Source organism: Taudactylus pleione, unplaced genomic scaffold (assembly GCF_031769625.1).
Source record: "Taudactylus pleione unplaced genomic scaffold, aTauple2 ptg000225l, whole genome shotgun sequence".
NCBI lineage: Eukaryota > Metazoa > Chordata > Amphibia > Anura > Myobatrachidae > Taudactylus > Taudactylus pleione.
This window is the reverse complement of record NW_028284627.1, coordinates 7,957,333-7,968,641: the sequence shown is the minus strand read 5'-3', so window position 1 is coordinate 7,968,641 and position 11,309 is coordinate 7,957,333.

Sequence of the window (11,309 nt, the reverse complement as noted above, 5' to 3'; positions counted from 1 at the left end):
TCCCTAATCATGGCACATACCATTCTGATTAAACTTTCCATATAACTGTTAGCGAATTACTGGGTCAGTGTCAGTTGTGTTACACCAATTCAAGTTTTCAACATTGCTTCTTAAGTTCTTATCAAATTTAGGGCCGTATTCAATTTGAAGTGTTAAGTCAGGTTCCGCGTTAAGTTACCGCCGATGACGTCATTATTGCCTGCTTTGGTTTTACCCCGTATACAATTTGAAAGATTTTCCGCCTAGGCGGAAAGTCAATGCAATGTAATAGGCGGTAAAGTATCGCCTATGAATGGCAGGCGGAAAAAAGTGCAGAATTGGGGTTTTGGGGTGCCATGTTGCGGGAACCCCCGTGCAGCCTTCAGACAGTCCCCCAAAGATAATCTGTGTCCAAAAAATGTTGATAAAAACTTATGGACACCCCAAAAATTTACTTTGAAAAAGGGGGCAAAAAAAAAGAATGTTGGGATACAAAGTTAAAAACTAGCGACCTTGACTCTGGGGGATCCCCAAGTATGGCCATGGTGTTTTTTAGAATTCAGGTGTTTGCGGCAGGTGGATTTTTCATGATTTTTTCAAATCCACTTTTTCAACTTTAAATATGCTGACCCCCATTTTCAAGTACCCCAAATTTGCTGGGATAAGTTATTTTGTGGAAAAAATACTCCTAAATACTATTCTGCATCAGGTATAGAATAATGCTATTTAGCAGCTATTGAGCCCATTTAAAAACACCAAATACCTTCAGCAAGCCAAATCAGGGGGTACCATAGGGAACCCCCATGTCAGAGCATCATTTGGGGGGTGACAGCCTGATTTCCCCAAAAATGACAGTACTTTCCGCTTGTTACAGTATCGCCGGGTGCCGTTTACGCATACTTTGAAATTGAATACGGGGTAAAGCATGCACGCACGCGATACTTTAACGCCTACAAAACAGGTGAAGTCGGCGTTAAGTCCGGGCTGCGTTAACTTAACGCGGCTCGGCTCAAATTGAATACGGGCGTTAGAATGAGCAATATGGCTATAAAAGAACCCACTTATAGCACTCACCCTTTATTATATTTACTGTATATAGTAGTAGTCAGGCAATGCCTACACAGGTTGTCAGATCCCCTTTGCTGTACTTTTTTCCTGGACGGCAAAGACAGCAGCATGTTCACATCCAGCAGTTTAAAACAATCTGATTCTGTCACTGACTATACACAGTGGCATCACAAGGGGTGGGCTGCACCCGGGTGTCACCTGCCGAGGGGTAACACCAAGGTGCCGACTCCCACTCAGTGACAGGAGCTGGGTGCTGCACTGTGGCAGTAAGTGCAGCACTCGGCTCCGAATACAGGGCCTGATTCAGATTGGAACGCAGTTGCTAATACACACGCAATGGGCGATTGTTGCATTCTGTGCATGCGTATGCATCGCAGTGCGCGTGAGAGAACTGGCCACTGCGATCACGACTGTGATCGCAGCGACTACGCAGACCCTTCACAGAGTGATTGACAGGAAGTGCAGTTTGTGGGTGGCAATGGGGAGTGGTAGGCGAAATGCAGGCGTGCCAGTGCGTTCCAACGCCGTTGCATGGGGGGAGGGCCGGACTGGCCATCTGGCAGTTCTGGCAAATGCCAGAAGGGCCGATGCCAAGATGGGCCGGTCTGGCTGTCGGCTGAGCATAACTCCCTAATAAGGTAACCACGTGTGATAAGTGGGCACTACTCTAGTGTCTGTAAAGCAGCAGATATTTGTCTGGAGGCGGGGGCGGAGCTATTGCTGCCCATCATAGGTGCTAGGCGACCACAAGAGCACCAACACCCCCCCCCCCGCAATCACAACAGCCCCCCCTCCCGCGATCACAAACCTTCCCCGCGGGTGCCTCCCCTCCCGCGATCACCAAGGCCCCCCTCGCGCGAGTGCCCGTTTTCCCGCTATTACAACAGCCCACCACCCCGCGGGTTCACCCCTCCCACTATCACACCAGCCCCCACGGGTGCCACCCCCCCACGAGTGCCCCCCTCCCGCTATATTAACAGCCACCCCCGCACATAAATCCCAACTGTCCCACTTCCAGCGGGACAGTCCCATTTTTCTGGGACAATCCCGCTGTCCCACCCGCGGGCCGAGGTGTCCCGCGGTAGGGGGGAAGTTGGGGAAAGCACAAACTGAACAAAGGGTGTCCAGGAGGAGAACAGATGCCGTGCGCACGGCATCTGTTCTCTTGTTTATGGCCTTCCTGGGGGCTGCCCAGCATCTCGGAGGGTGCTTGGCATGCCCCCAAAGTGGCGAAAACATTAACTCCTCCCCTTTTCAACAAGTCACACCCCCTTTTCAGACGTGCGACCTTTCTCTCACTCCCGCGTTCACAATAGCCCACCACCCCGCGGATGCCCCACCACTCCCGCGATCACTCTACAGTCCACCACCCCGCGGGTGCCCCCCTCCCATGATCACACCAGACCCCCCCCACGATCACAGGAGCACCCCCTCGCCCAATAATCACAGCAGCATGCACCAACCTGCAGATACGTGCTGACGCTGGAACCCCTTTGCAGTGCTTAGTTGTGTATATACACATATGTATATTAGGGGTGAGCGGGTTCGGATTTCTGAAATCCGAACCCCCCCGAGCCCCTCCCGATCCGAGGCCGATCCGAGTCAGGCTCGACTTTTCCCGCCTGACTCGGATCTGAAATCGAGGCAAAACGTCATCATCCCGCCTTCTGGGTCTCGCGGGTTTTGGATCCTATATAAGGTACCCGCGTCGGCGCCATTTTCTCACTCAGCTGTGGACAGTGAAGAGGGAGGGTGGGAGTTAGGGCTGGCTGGCTGTGTAGTGTAGTGCAGTGTAGTATTGTGCTGTGCTGTGCTACGCTGTGCTGCTGTTATCCATAGGGGCTGTGTCCACTCCTCCAAAGTCCATAGGGGCTGGCTGTATTGTGCTGTGCTGCTGTTGTCCATAGAGGCTGTGTCCACTCCTCCAAAGTCCATAAGGGCTGGCTGTGTTGTGCTGTGCTGCTGTTGTCCATAGGGGCTGTGTTCACTCCTCCAAAGTCCATAGGGGCTGGCTGGACTGTGTTGTACAGTCAGTTGTTCATAGGGGCTGTGTCCACTCCAAAGTCCTGTGCAGTGTCCCAGTCCTAAAGGGGTGCTGTAGTGTTGTCCAGGGGGTGCTCTGTCCATCAGGGGTGCTCCCCCCAAGTGCCAAAAAAAAAAAAATTTCTGTGTTTGTGAATTGTTTGTGCAGTAGCCGCACGTGCATCAACAAAGTAGTGCCAAGCGTGCGCCTGTGTCATAAGTAAAGGGCCGGCTGGCTTGACCATTAAAGGGTGCTGTAACCCCCAAAGTGTACTCCAAACCAAATAAAAAAATATTTTCTGTGTTTGTGAATTGTGTGCACTGTGGCTGCACGTGCATCAACAAAGGAGCAGCACCAAGCGTGTGCCTGTGTCCCATACGTAAAGGGCCGGCTGGCTTGTCCGTTAAAGGGTGCTGTAACCCCCAAAGTACACTCCAAACAAAATAAAAAAATATTTTCTGTGTTTGTGAATTGTGTGCGCAGTAGCCGCACGTGCATCAACAAAGTAGTGTCAAGCGTGCGCCTGTGTAATAAGTAAAGGGCCGGCTGGCTTGACGGTTAAAGGATGCTGTAACCCCCAAATTGCACTCCAAAGCAAATAAAAAAATATTTTCTGTGTTTGTGAATTGTGTGCGCAGTAGCCGCACGTGCATCAACAAAGTAGTGCCAAGCGTGCGCCTGTGTCATAAGTAAAGGGCCGGCTGGCTTGACCGTTAAAGGGTGCTGTAACCCCCAAAGTGCACTCCAAACCAAATAAAAAAATATTTTCTGTGTTTGTGAATTGTGTGCGCAGTAGCCGCACGTGCATCAACAAAGGAGCAGCACCAAGCGTGCGCCTGTGTCCCATACGTAAAGGGCCGGCTGGCTTGTCCGTTAAAGGGTGCTGTAACCCCCAAAGTACACTCCAAACAAAATAAAAAAAAAATGTCTGTGTTTGTGAATTGTGTGCGCAGTAGCCGCACGTGCATCAACAAAGTAGTGCCAAGCGTGCGCCTGTGTCATAAGTAAAGGGCCGGCTGGCTTGACCGTTAAAGGGTGCTGTAACCCCCAAAGTGCACTCCAAACCAAATAAAAAAATATTTTCTGTGTTTGTGAATTGTGTGCGCAGTAGCCTCACGTGCATCAACAAAGTAGTGCCAAGCGTGCGCCTGTGTCATAAGTAAAGGGCCAGCTGCCTTGACCGTTAAAGGGTGCTGTAACCCCCAAAGTGCACTCCAAACCAAATAAATAAATATTTTCTGTGTTTGTGAATTGTGTGCACTGTGGCTGCAAGTGCATCAACAAAGGAGTAGCGCCAAGCGTGCGCCTGTGTCCCATACGTAAAGGGCCAGCTGGCTTGTCCGTTAAAGGGTGCTGTAACCCCCAAAGAACACTCCAAACAAAATAAAAAAATATTTTCTGTGTTTGTGAATTGTGTGCGCAGTAGCCGCATGTGCATCAACAAAGTAGTGCCAAGCGTGCGCCTGTGTCCCATAAGTAAAGAGCCGGCTGGCTCATTTCTTAAAGGGTGGTGTAACCCACAAAGTGCACTAGTCTCCAACAAAAATAAAAAATTATTTTCTGTGTTTGTGTGCGCCTTAGCCGCACGTATATATCAATATAACTTAAATGGAGGACCAAACTTTCTCCGATAAAAATAAAATAGGGAAAGATCAAGAACCACTTCCTCCTAGTGCTGAAGCTGCTGCCACTAGTCATGACATAGATGATAACATGCCATCAATGTCGTCTGCCAAGGCCGATGCCCAATGTCATTGTAGAGGGCACATACAATCCCAAATGACAAAGTTCAGGAAAATGACCTTAAAAAAACATTTAAATCATCTGAAGAGAAACGGAAACTTGCCAATATGCCATTTACGACACGGAGTGGCAAGGAACGGCTAAGGTCTTTTCCTATGTTCATGACTAGTGGTTCAGCTTCACATGACGATGGACGCCCTCCTCCCGCTAAAAAAATCAAACGAGTTAAGCTGGCAAAAGCACAGCGAAGAACTGTGCTTTCTAAGAAGATATCACAAATCCCCAAGGAGAGTCCAAGTGTGGTGGCGGTTGCGATGCTTGACCTTCCCAGCACTGGACGGGAAGAGGTGGCTCTTTCCACCATTTGCACGCCCCCTGCAAGTGCTGAAAGGAGCACCCACAGTCCATTGCTGATATGCAAATTGAAGATGTCACTGTTGAAGTACAACAGGATGAGGATACTGGTGTAGCTGCGCTGAGGAGGAAGTTGGCGAGGAGGATTCTGATGGTGATGTGGTTTGTTTAAATCAGGCTCCGGGGGAGACAGTTGTTGTCCATGGGATGAAAAAGCCCATCACGGTCATGCCTGGGCAGAAGACCAAACATTCCACCTCTTTGGTCTGGCAATATTTCTATCCAAATCCGGACAACAACTGTCTTGTTATATGTGCCATATGTAAAGGTGAAATAAGTAGGGGTAGGGACGTAAACCACCTAGGAACATCCTCCCTTATACGGCACCTGCAGCGCGTTCATAAAAAGTTACTGTCAAGTTCAGAAACTTTGGCTAAGACCGTAAGCATTCCAGGGACACCTAAATCTAGCTGTCCTGTTGTATCCAAGCGCCTAAAAACCACACCATCAACTCCCTCCTCGTCAATTTCCTCCTTAGTCAGGATCGGAAGTAGTCCTGCAGGCCATGTCACTGGCATGACTGACTCTCCTATCCGGGATTCCTCCGGAGGATCCTGCATTGCTACGCCTACTGTTGCCACTGCTGCTGTTGCTGCTGGGAGTCGTTCATCATCCCAGAGAGGAAGTAGGAACACCACTACTTTTACTAAACAATTGACCTCCAACAGTCCTTAGCGAGGAGGATGAAGTACGACAGCAGTCATCCTGAAGCAAAACGTATAACTGAGGCCTTGACTGCTATGTTGGTGTTAGACGTGCGTCAGGTATCCGCCATTAGTGCAGTGGGATTTAGACAATTGATGGTAGTGTGTCCCCAGTTCCAAATCCCGTCTAGATTCCACTTCACTAGGCAGGCGATACCGAGACTGTACAGAAACGTCAGAAAAAGTGTCCTCAGTGTCCTGAAAAATGCGGTTGTACCCAATGTCCACTTAACCACGGACATGTGGACAAGCGGAACAGGGCAGATTAAGGACTATATGACTGTGACAGCCCACTGGGTAAATGTATCACAATATTAATTTGTCCCTGCTGGAATCCACCACTAGAGGTGCTTCTGTAATTATTGCATGGAATTGACGGTAATTGTCTTTCTCATAGAATTTGTAGTTCATTTTGATGGACATCATCTTTTCCACATTTTGGGGAAGCAGTCTCAGGCCGATCACTGACAAGGTTCCCGGCTGTGCTCAAAACTCTTTGAGTACAGACTGGAAGGTGGGCAGCTCAAGTAAAGCAATGGCCTCTTTTTCCTGTTAGTAGTTATTTACATCTCTTCAGATCTGTGTCCGTTGGGAAGAAAAAACAATGTGTTCATCCCTTCTGGCATGAAAATCCACTCTCAGCAGCAGGCATGGCACTCAAGACACAACGTAAGACTTAAAGCTTAAATGTTGTATTTGCTACTCTGTTCCGCTTGTCCACAATATCTGCTCCGGTTAAGTGGACAGTGGGTACAATGGCAGTTGAACTGAAGGCCACTAACTATGTTTTTTTTAATGTCCCTGTACAGGTTGGGAAATGCTTTTTCGGAAGGTTTGCAAAGGATTATTTAAGTAAATTGTTTTTGGAAAGCACTCTTCCTGGTATCCTTCTTTGATGAAAATCCACTCTTAGCCACAGAAGCAGGTGCAGGATTCTTAAGAAAGACACAACGTAAGGCATTAAATCAGAGGTAGCCAATCTCGGTCCTCGAGAGCTACTAACCGTTCACATTTTCCAGACCACCTAGCAGGTGCACAGGTGTATTCATTACTCAGCACCACATTTGAAAAGATCAACAGGTGGAGTTAATTATTACAGTTGTGATTATGTGAGGAGACCTGGAAAACATGCACTGTTGGAAGCTCCTGAGGACCAGGGTTGGCTACTTCTGCGTTAAATCATAGATCTTGCGCTTGTCCACATATCTGTGCTAGTTAAATGGCACTTTAAGGCCACTATGTTTTTTTTAATGTGCCTGTACAGGTTGGGAAATGTGGAAGCTCTGCAAAGGATTATTTTACAGTCATTGTTTTGGAAAGCAGTCTTCCTGGTCCCCTTCTGGGATGAAAATCCACTCCTAGCAGCAGAAGTTGGTGCAGGATTCTCAAGAAAGACACAACGGAAGACCTTAGGGGGTAAAATTAATTTACTAAAGTGAGAAATTTTAGGAGTTTTAGAAGTGATATTGCTTGCCCATAGAAAATAATCAGATTCTAGCTATTATCTTCTAGAAAGTGATGTTAAGTAGAATATGATTGGTTGTTATGGGCAACATCACTTCTAAAACGCACTTCTAAAAACTCTCACTTTAGTAAATTAAATTTACCCCTTAATATCTTTGTGCTGGTTAAGTGGCAGTTTGGAGGCCACTAACTAATTATGTTGTTTTAATATCCCTGTACAGGTTGAGAAATGCTTTTTCATGTGGAAAGCACTACTAGAAGTCTTCCTGGTCACCTTCTGGGATGAGAAAATCCACTCCCAACAGCAGCAGCAGGCATGGCCCCCAAGGATTCGACTGGGGCAAGGACTGATGTGAATGTGTCAAATATTTTTTTGTAAATGTCTCCTCCCCTCCCCTTCTCCCTCATAAATTTTCTTTGGAATCAAAAAATGAAATAAAATTTACTACCAATCAACCCTTCCTGTCCCTGCCATGCCTTCAACTACATACATACTCCAACTCCCTCAGGCCTCTCTTGAATAATAAAAACATTTGTTTCCTGATGTGCCATGTTGAAAGCTGAACTGCCAGGTGTTTGTGCTGCCCACTGCTGCCGCTTAGCTTAGTCAGCCAGATAGCTTGGTGCAAATTTTGAAAATTGGAAAAAGGCCCAGCCAGAGCAACTCCGGGGTGCCCACGCCCAAACGCTCACCCCAAAATAATTGTTGCTACCTAATAGTAGCACCCACTCTGGGTCATATAATTACGCTGGCCTGGCGCTTATTCATATATTTGCAAATGTATGTAACTAATTTCTCTGAATTTCTATTATTAAGTAGGATTCAAGTATTTTTGTTGATATGGCTGCAGTGTGCTGGAGGGCAAATACCTTGTTTTTTTCTGTAGTTCAGTGTAAACCCCGCCCTTTACAAGCACCTGTGCAAAGTCATTAAGCTGATGTGAGCGTACTTTTTGTTTGCAGTTCTGTGAGGCATGAAGGGAGCCAGCTGGTCCGTATAGTGCCATTTGGTGGTTTCTGGGGTACCTCCTAGGTGACTCAGCTCTCGGCTTATACATGTGCTGTTATCATGCAGTACATTAATTTGCAATTACATGACCAAGAGTGGGTGCTACTATTAGGTAGCAACAATTATTATGGGGTGAGCATTTGGGCGTGGGGCCCCCGGAGTTGCTCTGGCTGGGCCTTTTTCAGGGCATCATCACTTAATTCACATAGATATTATTTCATCACTTTTATATTTCTCTATTATTTATGTAATTTTAACTCTTTCTCATTGTATTAACACTTATTGATTTATCTTTACACATCTATACTTTACACTTCACTATCACCTTTTTAACCTTTTTCGTGTGATGCCCTGGGGATGGTCCTTGACTAGATTCTTTGGGGTTCCCTGTGCTTCGGACGTGAACCCCATAATGTTAGGGATGCCAGTATAGAGGAGCCTTGACACTGGCCTGGCGCTTATTCATATATTTGCAAATGTATGTAACTAATACCTCTGAATTTCTATTATTAAGTAGGATTCAAGTATTTTTGTTGATATTGCTGCAGTGTGCTGGAGGGCAAATCCCTTTTTTTTCTGTAGTTCAGTGTAAACCCCGCTCTTTACAAGCACCTGTGCAAAGTCATTAAGCTGATGTGAGCAACAGCCATACTTTTTGTTTGTAAAAAGTTGTTGATCCTTTCTGCTGTAGCTAGGCAATGCATTCTGCAACAATGGATTCAGCCCACCCCACCTTCTTTCTATATTCAAAGAGAAAGTACATTTTATCTTTAGAATGGATTGGATTGAATCATCCTTTCATAAGACTGACAAAACAGAACACTTATTTTCATTTGGGAAAGTTTTATTGACACTTTACATGATCTTAAAAACAAATACAGTGGTGCTTTAAATCCATATTGTGGTATGAGACCAGGATGCTGCTTCAAGACCTCCCAATTACTTTCACTTCATGACTAGTGATGGAGTTCTGGACCAGGTGTACACGACACATTCTCCATTCTTTACATTTATTCTTTTTTCCTTTTGCTCTTTTGTCTCTTTCTAACTTTTCCTTCTTCACCATTTTCTTTCCTTTTCTTTTTGCTTTCTCTCTTTTATCCATTTTACCTTATACCGATTCGAATCTAAATATGATACCGACAATGTTTATCTTAGGCAATAATAAGATTTATTATATACAGAATGTTCTTTAATATTTTGTATGCTTTATTATCTATGTTAATCTGTAATACTATTAATGTAATACAGAAATTTTATATGTATTGGTTCACCAAGATACTGATATTTCACTTATATTGTATTAAGTGACATGATTACTTTTCTTCTATGTACAATGTGATAGTTTTATAGGAATCTGTATCTTATACCACCAGACGTAAGCTCGGCGGATGAAATACCAACGCCGGAAGTTCGGCAGGTGGAGATGCCGATCCAGGTAAGTATTAACCCTAACCCTTTCTTAGGGGGCTTAAACCTAACCCCCCCTCCCTGCACCCTAAACCTAACCCTCCCGAGGGGGTGCCTAACCCTAACCCCCCTTCCACTAACCCTCCCGGGGGGTGCCTAACCCTAAGTCACCCCGGGAGTCCATAAACCTACACACCTCCCCCCACTTCCACGGCTAAACGGTACAGACGCCAGCCTTACCTTCGTTCGGGATGCCGGGCATCGGGATTTTGGCATGGGGATAATCATAGGTGTTGGGAATTAAAAGCCTATCATTAGTCCCATGCCGGGATTACACAGCCGGGAAGCCGACGGTAAGCATTTCGACCGCCGACTTCCTGACTGCATACTCGTTTTATATTGTGACCAGTATATCTTCTTGGTATTTATATCTTTACTTTTGGTATACTTTTTATAAATGTACCATATTTACTGTGTTTTCAATAAAAACATTTTTGCAAAAAAAAAAAAATCTAGTTGGGTGCCAATTGCAAGATTGACTTATCCAAATGCACACGGCCACATGCTGCAGACGTTATCTATTACCCACTGCATCAAAGCTCTGGACGGCATCGCATTTCGAGGCTTGGTGTATATGAAAAATGCAGTCACACCTGCATTTCGGGGTTTTACTGCAATTCTCATGTTGCTGTATCCTATACTATTTTGTCTTATATCAACATGATGCTATAACTGACACAGAAAAACATCAGTGTTATGGGGTCCATAGATCTGCAATGTATCGCCCCAATTTCCCATTCTGCCAACGGTGAGGTCGGGGAATTAGGGAAAATTTATCATGTTGGAAATCCTCAATTCACTGATCCCGACTGAAAAATTATTGGGGTTGGGGATATTTAACAGGATAGGAAGAATGGGGAATTATGGCTGTAGATGTGTCGTCTGCATTACTCTATAGCAGTGGTTCTGATCCTCAATCCTCAAGTTTACCCAACAGGTCATGTTTTAAGGATTTCTCTGTGTGGAAGCAGGCTGGATAAATAGATTAACTCACCTGTGCAAGATTAATGAAATCCACAAAATATGACCTGTTGGTGGTACTTGATGGCTCGGGTGAGAAACCCTGGCTTACAGTAAGTGCCTTCAATTACACTGGTGGCCAAAATTGCGGACACATTTTGAAATTAGAATGTTTTTCAACTTTGAATGCTTATAAAAAAAACTGTTTCACTTCACTCAGTGCAATGATTCATATGTCAAATGAAAGGAAATTTAATGCTGAATACAACACAATAAACAGAGGTCAAATATTTGCATTACAAGGGAAGTTATGCTACTTTCAGTCAGACAAAGAAGCACAGATGCGTGAGATTCAAGAAGCGGATTGTAGTAACAGCTTCTCCCAGCCAATCGGAATTGTCGTTCTGAGGACCAATCAGCTGTCGTTTATAAGCAGGTGCAAGGTCATGTTCAAAGGTGGGAAAGGTCAGTTTGG